The sequence below is a fragment of the Mytilus galloprovincialis genome, chromosome 13 (assembly GCF_965363235.1).
Source record: "Mytilus galloprovincialis chromosome 13, xbMytGall1.hap1.1, whole genome shotgun sequence".
Taxonomy (NCBI): domain Eukaryota; kingdom Metazoa; phylum Mollusca; class Bivalvia; order Mytilida; family Mytilidae; genus Mytilus; species Mytilus galloprovincialis.
The window spans coordinates 34,140,676-34,156,036 of NC_134850.1; the positions used below are offsets into that span (position 1 = coordinate 34,140,676).

General features: G+C 32.2%; 2 long non-coding RNA genes across 2 annotated transcripts; both read right to left on the bottom strand.

Moving 5' to 3' along the window:
- Positions 1-2,328: 2,328 nt before the first annotated feature.
- Positions 2,329-14,531, bottom strand: LOC143056526 (uncharacterized). The gene is made up of 2 exons (XR_012972387.1): positions 13,455-14,531; positions 2,329-3,138 (listed from the first exon to the last, which is right to left on the bottom strand). It is a non-coding gene; the product is annotated as an uncharacterized LOC143056526 (long non-coding RNA).
- On the bottom strand, positions 7,934-9,360 carry LOC143057609 (uncharacterized). The gene is made up of 2 exons (XR_012972754.1): positions 8,945-9,360; positions 7,934-8,033 (listed from the first exon to the last, which is right to left on the bottom strand). It is a non-coding gene; the product is annotated as an uncharacterized LOC143057609 (long non-coding RNA).
- Positions 14,532-15,361: the final 830 nt, after the last annotated feature.

The window sequence follows — 15,361 nt, forward strand, 5'->3', positions numbered from 1 at the left end:
CTGGACACTTTTAATTTGCAAAACACTCATTTGCAAATCCGCCGCCGCCTCAAACAAGAGCTACAATATCATGTATATAACCAAAATGTGCGGAATTACATGGGATTCAATAATTTCATTGGTTTTATACTGTTACTTTCATATTTATTTTGCAATTTGAATTATAAAAACATGGGATTTTCAATATCCCATGGGACAGGGCAAAATCCCATGGGATTTTGGTTAAATCCCATGGGATTTTTTTTGGTCCCATAGGATTATTGTAGTCCCATGGGATATTTGTTGTCCCATGGGACAAAAAAAATCCCATGGGACTATAATTATCCCATGGGATTTTTAATATCCCATGGGACAAAATAAAATCCTATGGGATTAAAATTATAAATATATATATATATAAATATAAAGTTATGTGTATGTTACAATGAATGCTGTTTGGTAGTAAAATGTTTTAAATGTATACGAGTTTTTTTTATATTTTTTATATATACATATATATAATTTTTTTTAAATTTTGTCACAAACATGTTTTTTATTTGTTTATATGACAATAAAGATTATTCTTATTTTGGAATGTATAATAATAATATTTTACAGTCAAAGAATAAAGTCCTTTCACTGAAACAAAATGATGAAATTTCTAAATAAATGAAAAAATATTGTTTTGAAATCTTTGTCTTGTTTATTCTATTATGAAAAATAGAACTGAAAAAATATTTCATATTCTGACTGAATAGTTCACTCTTTTCATGAGATAAGATTTTCTTTGTTATAGGTTCATTGCAATACTTGTATAGGCAAACGATTTGAATTATAATATATAACTTTGTGGTGTACATAATAGTATGCTTATATTTGCAAATTTATAATATAAACACTTTTTGTTAAAGTTTTTGCTTTCTTTATTCACAACTTGCTATGTACAATTATTCAGTCCACTATATAAGAGTGAAGTCAATAAATAATTTCATTCACTAGAATATTCCTGCAATTCTTAGACAAAACATTTTTTCAATCTGTTCTTCAAAGATCTTCCTCTGTACATCTTTATTGAATCGAGAGATTCAAATGAGAAGACAAAGCAAGTTTATTTGGACAACAACATTCTAATATCTTGTTCATTCGTTCCATCTTTCAATTGATAATTACATTGTTGTATTTATATGATCAAGTTCTTGTGCATCAATGATCGTGATGATATGACTCCTTTTTGTTTATAGTCATCATGTTGAAATTTCCTCTTTCAAATAAATGTAGGAAAAAACATGTTCCATTTCAAATTAATAAAAAAGTCGCACTATGGAGAAAAATATCAGCTTTAAGTTTTCCGTTCAGTATTGATCTGTGAATGATGACCATGAAAATCCAGATTTCTGACCTACAAATACACAAACTCAAAAATTATCAGTGAAGAGATCAATAAAATGGCTATTTTATCATGTTTATGATTAATATGATAAACTTTCATTTAAATATTCAAGTACTGAATTACAGAAATCGCTTAAATTTTATAATAGTTTAGTTAAAGTACAGCTTATTTAAAATTATAATAAAAAATATAGGCCACCGTTGAGTTAAATAAGATATTACATTTTTAATGCCAAAAAATGGCATTTTTGCACCAAAGGGAGATAATTTGGAGCTTTTTCAATGATATATGCATTTTAAAAGTCATCTGGGGCCAAACCGAATTGATTGTTTTGAATGATTTGGTGTACCATATAATAAAGATATAAATAAATTGAGTTATGAAAAAAAAATATTAAAACATTTTTCTGAAATTGTTATACCCTAGAGCCTCCTTAAATGTCATTTGATCTCTATTGGAGAAATGTCTCATTGGAAATCAGACTGCTAAGTGTTTCTTATTTTTATATCAACCCAGCCATATTATACCTGTCTAATATCAGGAGCTTGTACATAGTTCAGTGGTTGATGTTGGTTCATACCCGTCATTTTTATTTTTCATAATTTTTTGTTTTTATAAATTAGTCTGGTATATTTGACAATTTCAGAAAAATGTTTTAATATTTTTTTTTCATAACTCAATTTATTTATATCTTTATTATATGGTACACCAAATCATTCAAAACAATCAATTCGGTTTGGCCCCAGATGACTTTTAAAATGCATATATCATTGAAAAAGCTCCAAATTATCTCCCTTTGGTGCAAAAATGCCATTTTTTGGCATTAAAAATGTAATATCTTATTTAACTCAACGGTGGCCTATATTTTTTATTATAATTTTAAATAAGCTGTACTTTACAGTCAAAGAATAAAGTCCTTTCACTGAAACAAAATGATGAAATTTCTAAATAAATAAGTACAGCTTATTTAAAATTATAATAAAAAATATAGGCCACCGTTGAGTTAAATAAGATATTACATTTTTAATGCCAAAAAATGGCATTTTTGCACCAAAGGGAGATAATTTGGAGCTTTTTCAATGATATATGCATTTTAAAAGTCATCTGGGGCCAAACCGAATTGATTGTTTTGAATGATTTGGTGTACCATATAATAAAGATATAAATAAATTGAGTTATGAAAAAAAAATATTAAAACATTTTTCTGAAATTGTTATACCCTAGAGCCTCCTTAAATGTCATTTGATCTCTATTGGAGAAATGTCTCATTGGAAATCAGACTGCTAAGTGTTTCTTATTTTTATATCAACCCAGCCATATTATACCTGTCTAATATCAGGAGCTTGTACATAGTTCAGTGGTTGATGTTGGTTCATACCCGTCATTTTTATTTTTCATAATTTTTTGTTTTTATAAATTAGTCTGGTATATTTGACGTTTGAATTGATGCTCTGTTTCAAATTTGGTTAGTGTTGACTTTTATAGATTACTATAACATGTATAGGGTATGGGTTTTCTCATTACTTACAGGTCATCAATGGCCTCTAATAAGTAATTACAATGCTTACATCCACTAAATTGAACTCTGATGGATAGTTTTCTCTTTAATCATACCACATCTTATTTTAATAAATATTTAATTATTATTCAAGGACAAAAATTTTTATAACAGTGGACTTACCATTTAGGCTTTGTTGACCTCTGTAAATCTTATTTTGTTGATAATTTCTTCTGTTTATAGTTTCCCCTTGATCTTTCATGTTCTTGCCCTACACATAAAAGGGTAAACATCATTTAATGACAAAAATAACTACTACATGTATTACATAATTAGTAGGCAACTGAAAATTTTGTCTTATTTGTATATAACATCAACTTACTCATCATTCTTGCTGTTCAATATCATGAATATTATCATTATTCTATGAATATGAGGTCACAGTCAAATTAACCTTGGCAGGCAGACATCTTTTTTTATTTGATACCTTGTAGTCATTCCATACAACAAGTAGACCTATGCTTAAAAAATCTAAGGCCAAAATTAAAAATATGTTTGTTTCCCCTCCCCCCACACGGGTCAAAAAATTATTTTCCACAAAAAAATCGAAATTATTTTTTTCCTGAAAATAATTTGTTTCCATTTTTGGAAAGTGCTTGAAAGCAGAAGGATTGATAATCTAAATAAATACACTCAAATTGAGCACAAACAACTGATAAGTGGCCTGGACTGGACAAGTCAAACCATTCATGTGACCATGCTATGACAATCACATCCAGTTAAAAAAAAACTAGAGGCTCTCAAGAGCCTGTGTCGCTCACCTGTTAATGTGTTTACTGATGTCGGCCATCTTCGTTGGTAGGCGGGGTCATTAGACACTTTTTTTTTAAATAGATACCCTAGTATTATGATTGTGGCCAAGTTTGGTTAAATTTGGCCAAGTAGTTTTAGAAATGATTTTTATACAAGTTACAAAAATGACGAAAAGTTGTTCAATATTGACTATAAAGGGCAATAACTCCTTAAGGGGTCCTCTAACAATTTTGATCATGCTGACTTATTTGTAGATCTTACTTTGCTGAACATTATTGCTGTCTACAGTTTATCTCTATCTATAATAGTATTCAAGATAATAACCAAAAACTGCAAAATTACCTTAAAATCACCAATTTTAGGGCAGCAACCCAACAACAGGTTGTCCAATTCAACTGAAAATTTGTGAAGGGATATATCTTATTCTGATGGACATTTAAATCTTGAAAGATTTGCCCTAAATGTCTTAGTTTCAAAGATATAAAGCAAAACCTGCATTTTACCACTATGTTCTAATTTTAGCCATGTCGGCCATTTTGTTTGGTAGGCTGGGTCAGCGGACACATTTTTTAAACTACAAACCACAATGATAATTGTGGCCAAGTTTGGTTAAATTTGGCAAAGTAGTTTCAGAGAAGAAGATTTTTAAAAAAGTTACAAAAAATGATGAAAAGTTGTTAAAAATTGACTATAAAGGGCAATAACTCCTTAAGGGGTCGACTGACAATTTTGGTCATGTTGACTTATTTGTAGGTCATACTTTGCTGAACATTATTGCTTTTACAGTTTATCTCTATCTATAATAGTATTCAAGATAATAACCAAAAACTGCAAAATTTCCTTAAAATAACCATTTCACAGGCAGCAACCCATCAACAGGTTGTCCGATTCGTCTGAAAATTTCAGGGCAGATAGATCTTGACCTGATCAACAATTTTACCCCATGTCAGATTTGCTCTAAATGCTTTGGTTTTTGAGTTATAAGCCAAAAACTGCATTTTACCCCTATGTTCTATTTTTAGCCATGGCGGCCATCTTGGTTGGTTTGACAGGTCACGCCACACATTTTTTAAACTAGATACCCCAAGGATGATTGTGGCCAAGTTTGGTAGAATTTGGCCAAGTAGTTTCAGAGGAGAAGATTTTTGTAAAAGTTTACGGACGACGGACGCAGGACGACAGACGACGAACGCCAAGTGATGAGAAAAGCTCACTTGACCTTTCAGGTCAGAAGAGCTAAAAAAAACCTGCCTTCCTGGTCTGTTTACAAAGGGTAGACCTGGGGGAGGGGAAACAGACATTCTTTTAAATGTGGCCTGATAAAATGACAAAACCAAGAAAACTTATCATTGACCAACAGTCAGGGGACTTACTGAAATAAGTGATTTTTAAATCACTTATTTGAGTAACAAATTCGAAGTTTTGTCACAAATCAGGATTTTGTAGTTTTTTTTTCAAAATTTTAAACACATAGGTGTTAAATAATATCTTTTAATTATTAAAATTGAAAAAAATAAACTTTTTGCTTCTTTTTAGTAGCAAGGTTAATGCCTTTGATGCTATCATTTAGCTGAAAATTCTATTTTAGTTGAAAAAATGCTATAATAATGGCTTTACATAATAAACTGATACTTTCTTAAAAGATTTTTCCCAGCAGTGGGAGTATTTTTCCTGTGAAGTTCAAGGTTTTATCTTACAGATTATGTAATAAAATTCTTCTGTTCGCGATAAAAATTTCACTGTTCGGGGGGTGTTGAAATTAGTGGGGGTTATTAAAATAATGATACTTAAAAAAGTGATTTTTGGGAAGGAAATTGAGGTACAGTACTTAAACAAGTGATTTTTATGTCATTATCCTAGATTCAGTACAAGGTCATCACCTGAAATGACCTGGTCATCCTAGACAACACAGATGTTGGTTCTGATAAGTTTAGTAACATAATTAGTCCCTGGATCATTAGTATTCTATATTTAAAACTACAATAAAATTAAATCACTTAGTCTAGTGATAAAAAATTGTACTACTCAAATAGGTGATTATTAAAGAAAGATAACTCTTACTTTCAACCTTTATGAACAAAATGTTACTTGAATCAGTGATTTAGAAAATCACTCATTTAAGTAAGTCCCCTGACTGACCAAAGAACAATAAAATGCGGTCATGGTTTATATATGAATCTGCCATTCAGACATGCACACCTTACAATTGTTTCATATCTACCAAATATAATCTACCTGTAACTTTAAACATATGATAAACTGACAAACAATGCAGTGTTTCATTGACCAATGAACCATGCATGAAAATGAGGTCAAGTTCATATAAAATATGACAGACAGCCAAGTGCATCTTACAATTATTTCATTCACTAAATAAAGGGGCCTTATTGCTTACAGTATCCAGAAAATAGACCAAACCACAAAAACTAAATATTTTCAAAGTTCCTTATACCCTGCCAATTTGTTATGGTTGTGCCTGTTCCAAGTCAGGATCCGATAATTCAGTGATTGTCGTTTGTTTATGTGTAACATATCTGTTTTTCAATTTTTTTGTACATAAATTAAAGCACAATACATTTGTACATGAAACACAAAGCTCATCACTGAGATAGTAGTCTCAGATAGAGGGAGGCGGGGTCAACCAAACTCCCCTATTCAATCTGAATGCAGGACAGAAAGTCACAGTCAAAAAGTCACACACTGTCACAGGACAAAAAGTCACAATTTAGTTTTGAGATTATTTTTCTTTGAACAAGAAAACACTCTTTTTGTATTTTTCTTGAAGTTTTATACATGAACATGATGTAGCAACTTTTAAATTAAAATTTATTAAAAACAAATAAATTAGTGCATTAGGTTTGCGCACATTACCATTACATTTGCACACAAAAATCATTACGTTTGTGTGCAGCTTTTGATTACATTTGCACGCATTTTTTAACATGTAAATATAAAAAAAAAGGTATAGTATGCACCCAGCTAACAATGTTACGTCATAATTACGTCGTGACAATGTCATGTTTTCGTCGCATTGACGTCAGGTTATTACGTTGTATTTACGTAAAAGTGTATGGTTTTCTTGACGTTGTCACAACGTCGTACATTAACGTTGTGGTGACGTAAAATTACGTTTCTACAACGTTATTCCTGACATTACAACAACGTTTATATCACGTTATGTCGATGTTGTCACAACGTCATGGTGACGTAAAATTACGTTTCTACAACGTTATTCCTGACATTTGTGGTGACGTAAAACGTAAAATTACGTTTCTACAACGTTAATATCACATTATGTCGACGTAATATACTTGCACTTTTATATTATGCTTTATAATTGGCCAAAAAATGATCGTATATACACACACATAGTATCAACTGTGTTTGGGACCATGAGGTGACCTCTAGATGATATATGTTGGTGTTATTCTCTGAAGGAATTCGTATATTCTGCATCATCATCTTTTTTTTTTTGTAGCTTCAATCGAATTACTGTTTCAGTAATTGTGATATAACAGAAATGAATCCTAGGGCCATCTATAGCTGAGTGGCTGCCTATTCGTATGCAGTTCTTGATAGTGCTTGTAAAAATAATATGCATTTATCATATATGTTACTCTATAAGAGGGATGTTGCCCCGGTCTCTTTAACCCGTTTTTAATTGCTGCCTATACGATATGGGATTTGCCCATTGTTGAAGGCAGTACATTGACCTCTATAGTTATTTTCTGTGTCGTTTGGTCTCTTGTGGAGTCTCGTTGGCAATCATAGTACCACATCTTCTTTTTTTATATTCAATTTATTTCATCGTAATATACATTTCTCATTAAGCATGTTCACGTTCTGAATATAATATCTGGCTAGCTAAATACCCACCCATGAAAGTTATAAAAAAAAGTTTATGAAAAGTAAATAATGCCTGCAAATGTTTGCACCTGTCCTAAGTCAGGAACTGTACAGTACTAGTGAGTTGTCGTTTGTTTATGTAATTTATACGCGCTTCTTGTTTCTCGTTTTTTTTAAAAATTTTATATAGATTAGACCGTTGTTTTTCTCGTTTGAATGGTTTTACACTAGTAATTTTGGGGCCCTTTATAGCTTGTTGTTCGATGTGAGCCAAGGCTCCGTGTTGAAGGCCGTACATTGACCTATAATGATTTACTTTTTCGAGTTAAATTGTTATTTGGACGGAGAGTTGTCTCATTGGCACTCACACAACATCTTCCTATATCTGTATATCAAAAAGTAAAGAATTGATCGTTAACTTTGTTTATTTAATTTTTAAATGTTCTCCTGGGTCCCTGGTAGTGGTATTTCCGGAGCTGCTGCAATTATCCTTTTAACAGTTGGTTCCTGCAATGACAATACAAAAACTTATTTGTACAAAAAGTTAAATTGTAATTATTCTAGGTCAAACATTATTGCAAATAAATACTAGATCTATGTAGCTGTGTGTAAGACGTGGCTTTCCAAATCTCCTTGAAAAACACATAAACTACATAATCATATATTCAGTTAAATTTAATGTTAGTCTACCCTTAATTTATTGTCCCAAAAGAGTATCTTCATCTTCACAATGCTAGTTACAAATGCATATCTATAAGGCCACCCTTAAAAAATTGTTTGTTTAGCATTGCCGACCCACACTATCAGCAGGTGGGTAGGTAGGTAGGGATTTTTTTTTTTTTTTACATTTAAAAGATTTATACATGTAAATCATGAAGTCTCTAGATCAATGTTGTCTAAAGCATTGCAGCATTGTTGTGTGTACATGCTGGTGGTTTCTTTGAAAGGGGTCAACCGTCAATGTCACATTCTACATCATACACAGAAACAAAATCAAGAGCATACCAGGCACTAGTAAGACCCAAACTGGAATATAGTTGTAGTATCTGGGACCCCCATATGAAAGAACAACAGATACAATTAGAAAATTTACAGAGACTTGCTGCTCGTTAAGTACACAACAACTACGATTACCCGAGCAGTGTCACAAACATGCTAAATCAGTTGAAATGGCCACCACTAGCTGAGAGACGCTTAAAAACCAGACTTATTTTATTTTATAAAGTAATACATTGTCTTGTTGCCATTCCATCGCATATTCTTGAACAAACAGACAGCAGAACAAGACAAAATTTTAGGCCTAATAACAATTTCGTGCTGAATTAAAAAAAAACAACAACATAGAATACAAACAATAATAATTTTGGGAAATATTCCAATATAGGTTGCACTATACGGGGAAATAAGGGTATTCTTACCTTATAGCGTGTTCCGCCTGGTTTTGGGGGTATATGTTTTACGGTTTCCCCAATCAATTCTTCAATATCTGATGTCCTTGCTGAGGGGTACATGTAGTTCTTCATGCAAGACTCTACAAAAATTGACATTGATAAAATTTGCATAGTGATATTAAATATAATTTAAAAATAAACCGTAGACTGTCAGGGAGCAACAATTTAACTTCAAGGAGGGTCATGGTTTTTGCTTGAGTCAGTGAAGTGCAAACAATTTTATTCAATTTTTCAACGATATCAATCAAATTATTTTTTTTTTAAGTCTAACACTATAAGGTGTGGGTGGAATCTGGATTCAGAATATTTTTTGTCCTGTACTCGAACAGAATATTTTGTTTCATCAATTTGGAAATCTTAAGAAAAAACTCTATGACCCCCCCCCCCCCTTTTTATAGTTAAATGGTGGTTCCTTAATTTCAAAGGCAAATTCGGTATTTTCATTAAATATTTATGAGTTTGAAGCTATAATATTGATTTTGTTAGATATTACTATTAGATGGCATAATGATTTATCATTTATCAAATTAAATACACAGCTTTTTTACATTTTTTATTAATTTTTACATTATGACATATTCCAATCTTCATTGTGACTGATATATCTTTTTAAACTCCACAAAGAACCGGTAAAAAAAACAAATTCACAGTATTGTCAGCGCCGGCAAAATAGCCATTACTTTTGAATTATGCTATAGCTATTTATAGCTCGCTTTTAATCGAGATATTATAATCATATCATAATTACTGTTTCACCGGCAAATAAGCCACTGCCAAAATAATAAAAAAAAAAATATAATTGAAAATTATGACCATAAATGTATGTTTTACATTTACAAATTTGCCATATATATGTTCCAGACCATTGAGTATTTGGACCGTACGAGTACGGTCCGGACCGTATATACGTATACTCGTACGATCCGACCATACGCGTGCGGTCGGACCGTATGAGTATACGCGTATGGTCCAGTACGAACTGACCTAATGTTATTGGATCATATGGTTTACATTTAGACAACCATTATCACAATCTTTATTTTTATTATTACAAATTGTTATTATTACAATTAGATGGACGTATTTTTTTTTTGCGTTAAATGTGTGCTGTTCATGCATGTTCCCTTGCATTTACATTTTTGTTTCTAAAATTGCTAAATAGTGTCCTCCCACATTATGTTTTCTTCCGATATCTTCAATTTCAGTGATCATATAATTCAATTAATGTATTACTGGTCGACATGTTCAGACACACAAGAAATTGACAGATTTAATTAGCGCGAATTTTTTAAATAGTTAAAATATAAAGTTTTTATTTCAATTACATTTGAACTTTTTTATATAAATTTGAGAGTTAAGTTATCTTGATCTGTTTATATATGCATTTGCATTAAACTTGAACAACTTCTTTATATTAGTTTGAGTATTTTGAAAAAGTAAGCATACGGTCCAAAAACTCATCGATACGGTCTGGAACATATAAATACAGATTAATCGTTGACTATTTATTCAGTCATTATATACATATAATAATAATAATTAAAGGAGTAGTGGTATGATTTTTTTGTAAATTATATTGTCCCTTGCAAAAATAAATAACTATAAATAATAATTTATTTTATTAAAGTGTCACATACTCGTCTACTGATGTTATACATACAGATAATATTATATAATATACATTGCACAATAGTAAGATAAGACAAATACCCAGCCTACATAGGCTTATGAGACACTATATACAAATATATACCTATTTATTAAACAAATACAAATTGTAAAACATAGTAAAATGTCAAAAATGTTTAAAATTATCCGGATTTTTCAAATAATAATAAAAATTAAAATATGTAATTAAAAAAAAACCATAACCTTAATTTAAAAACAGAAATATAAATATAAAAAAGAAGATATGGTATGAATGCCAATGAGACAACTCTCCACAAGAGACCAAAATGACAAAGAAATTAAAAACTACAAAGTTGATTTTTGTAAAAAATCTTTTGTATTTATTCATTCTAAATTTTTATCAGTTCTTTAGTTTATGAGTTCAATGCACAAGACTTTATATTGTAAATACACTTGAGTTATTTTCAAGGTATGCCATCACTGTGTGTGTATAAAGTTAACATGACATGGCAAATACATACCACTGATAGCTCGCTATCCTGACCTCAATTAGAATCAAATTAGCTACACGTGTGTAAGGTTTCTGCAGACGAAATTAGCAAAAGTTTTTTGTAAAAATAATTTATAAAGCAAGAGTACAACAAAATTTAATTTCATATCTATCATGTCACTCTTCTAAAATGGTTTTATGTATTAGGGAGCTACCATTTGATTTTTATGGGGGGGGGGCTAGGATGAAAAATTTTGTCCTGCATTTTTTTTTAGCTGTAATCTCTGTCCTGCCTTTTTATTTTTCACTCTGTTTGGTCCTGCTTTTTTTTTTTTAGTTTATCCTGACTTTTTTTTTTACCAAAATTGTCGTCCTGACATTTTTTTTTTTGGCAATTGTCTCATCCTGCCTTTTTTTTTTACTTAAAACTCCTGTCCTGCCTATTTTTTTCAAATTTCATCCTAGCCCCCCCATAAAAATCAAATGGTAGCTCCCTTACATCATGCAAGTGTTGTAAAACCAGAATAGTGGTGCGATATGTATAAATTATCGGGTTTTCTACATGCTGATATCGTAAAAATATCAGCCCCGAGGCACAATGTGAACCTTTTTGACGAGCGGCTGATATTTTCCGACATATATACGAAGAAAACCCGCATTGTCACGATTGTGACGTTGCTGTCAGATAATTTCACCTCTCACATCATTTTGCACATTGTGACGTCGCTGGTAGTGATAATGCTTGGAGCACAAAAATCATGCTTGAAACACCAGATCCTGTATTTTGACATATATACCGGCCTCTCTAACTTTTGACAATCACTTTTCCATTGTGGCGTCAGATGTTTTGTTTTATGACGTCAAAACTTTACGGGAACATCATTCTGTTCCTTTATAATAGAAACTTTATAAAAAGTAAGAAGAAAAAACAACAGTTAAAGAATACAGATAAATGTACTTACGTTGGATCTTAGTGCAGTGGCTTGGTGGATGGCGTTTACTTTGAATATGACGTCATCACTTAAATAGCGTCACAACTAAAAGCCCTAACAACGGAACCAAAATCGGAAACGTTACGGTATTTCCGTATCTTTTTTTAACGTACAGACTCCGTCCCCTTTCCCAGGTAATGCCTGCCTCATATCAAATATTGTTCATTAGTTCTACCAATACAAACAAGACAAATTAACTCTAGTACATAATAAAAGAAGAAATTTTGCTATTGTAAATTTTAGGGATGTCTACAATTACGTTGCTACAACGTTTTAATTACGTGATTTATTTGATCGATGTACAGTAGAGGGGAGGACAGGGGTAAGGGAGACAGGGAGAAAGGGGGTAGGAGAAAGGAGAAAGGGGGTGGGAGAAAGGAGAAAGGGGATAGGAGAAAGGAGAGGAAGGCTGGGAGAAAGGAGAAAAAGTTGGAGAAAGGAGAAAAAGTTGGAGAAAGGAGAAAAAATAAAATATCTCTAATTTTAAAAAAATTTCTAATATTTCAATAAAAAATATCTCAAAAGGAGATGTTTTATTCTAATGGGAGAAAGGAGAACGTGGGAGAAAGGAGAAGAGGGGTAGGAGAAGGGAGAAGGGTACCCCCCTGTCCTCCCCCTCACAGTACATATTGCAATTATTTTTTATTATTTTTTTTTTATTATTACGATGTTTTATTGATGACAAAAACATGGTTCCTCTTTTATAATAGCGTAAAAATCAACTTAATACTTTATCGACCAAAAATATGACGACGTTGCTATAACGTCACAGATACGTGACAGATGCGTCGCAATATGACATTGCAACAACGTAATATAAACGTTATTAAAAACAATAATAACGTTGTCCTGACGTCGTTTCTACGTCGTATCTGACGTGACGTAAAATTACATTCTCACAACGTTGCAACAACGTCGTACTAACGTAACGTCAGCCATGACCTTTCAGCGACCAATACGTAACGTCGCAAGGACGTCATGTGTTTCCTGGGTGATTGCTTTTTACAGCTGACTATGCGGTATGGGCTTTACCTCGGGCTTTGCTCATTGTTGAAGGCTGTTTGGTGACCTATGGTTGTTAATGTCTGTGTCATTTTGGTCTCTTGTGGACAGTTGTCTCATTGGCAATCATACCACATCTTCTTTTTTATATTATGAACAATTTCCTAAAATTAAAAATGAATATATGTAATAAAAAGAAGATATTTCAAAATCTTTTTTCATTTATATTCAATCAATTGTCAACAAATTGTTTGTGACTTTTTGTGCTATCAACTTTGTTACTTTATGCCTGAGTTTGACATGTGTTTGACTTTTTGTCCTGTGACTTTTTGTCGGAATGTCCTGTGACTTTCTGTTCGTTTACCTTCCATCTAAATCAGTGAACTGAATAATTGTTTTTTGCAGAAGTCCGGGGAGTGTTAAAAAATCACATGTGCAAGTTGAGAGTCAACACTTACACAGGGACTACACAATACTTTTTCAGAATGTCAGCAAAAAAGAATCACTGGAGACAGGGGAGTGTAACCGATGAATTGATCCTGAATCAGATAAGATTTTCCCGGTACGTCTAAACACCGCTCAGGAGGACCTCCTGGGTGCACACATGCAGGACATACAAAGTGCACTCATGGCAGACCCTATATAGTCGCCGTCGTATCTGCACACATGATGGATGTATATATTCGTTATAGATCGTCATACACTTCTCATTTTAGAGTTAAATTTGCAAGCAACCTCTTAAGATTTTAAAATAATAATGCTACTAAAAATATATTATTTCCCCCAATTTTCGCAATTTTTTCGCCATATAAAATATTTAGGCGACTGTGCTTTTAGTGAATATAAACGATTACGAGGCCTCACGAATAAATATAAATATGAAATAAACTGGAACATCGATTAGCATAGATCGAGCAGCAGAGTAAACTTCCACATAAATCTCGAAGTTATTTACGCCGGATAATATAGACTGTGCTCCTGAATAAAGTTGTCAAATACATTAATTTGTGTTTTTTACTTCTACAAGAAATTTGATTCAAATGCTAATTACGCACCATTTGCTGAGCAGAGAATCATTCTAAGCCAGGAACCGTCTATACTAACTGATAACAGTAAGAATAGAACTGAAGTCTCTGTAAAAAGGCAGTCAATCCTAACAGAACTGTATTAACTTAATGATACATGTACATCAAGTTCCAGCACCTCACCAAGCACCCTTGCCTTGCATACTGAGATGGCAAACTGGTGTGTGTCAGTATTTTAATATAAAACTGCGTAGGTTCATATCGTTTGATTCAACGTTTGTTTGGTTATTTTTTAAGGATCGTTGTAAAATTATATCTAAATCTTTGTTAAAATACGATATTAAATTGTTCAATTCTTTCTATTTCATAATTTTGTCAAAGTCTACTTTTTAAAGTTTTAAATTTTACAGAAAAAATGAATATTCCATTTTGATTTGAAAAAAATCTTTTTGAACTGTCATGACATGGTGTTGCAAAGCTGATTACAGGTAACTATAACATACAGTAATTTTCCATTTCGACTGCGTGTATTCTCGGGTGTGTATAACGTATAGTTTTCTAGAGAACATCCTGTCTACGTGTAATACAGATTGATGACATTATACAACATTTCTTTGGTTAAATGTGATAAGGTATCTGTGTCCATTCCCTATTTCAACACCACTAATTTTTCGAAGAAAAAAAAAAAAAAAAAAATTATATGAAATTAAGAAGAAAAGTAGCAAATATAAACTTCAGTAATTGCGCATTGAGTAAACATAATTCCAATATTGCATTAACAAATCCGTGAGAAAACGTATATATACATGTATGAATAAAGATGTGTTTTAAAAGACCTATTGGCATTATTTCACACTAGGACCTAAGATAACTAGAACTAAGCAATGGTTGATCCAGAAATTTTCATAAGTGGGGACTCATTGACTGCCTTAGAGTGTTCACGTCCAGTCATGCTTCCGTGATTCCCTATATAATCTACCATTTGTTTCCAAAGATTTAGGAGGGGGGCTGGTACACACATATATATATAAATATACCTCTGCGGCGGAGCCAGCCATTTGAAAAGGAGGGGGGTCTCAACCCAGGAAAAAAGGGGGAGGGGGTGGTTCCAACCATATGTCCCCATTCAAATGCATTGATCGTTCAAAAAAAGGGGAGGTTCCAACCCCCGAAACCCTCCCCCTGGATCCGCCACTGATACCTAGTATGCATATAATTAAGAACAGCTTTGAATATATGCATATAA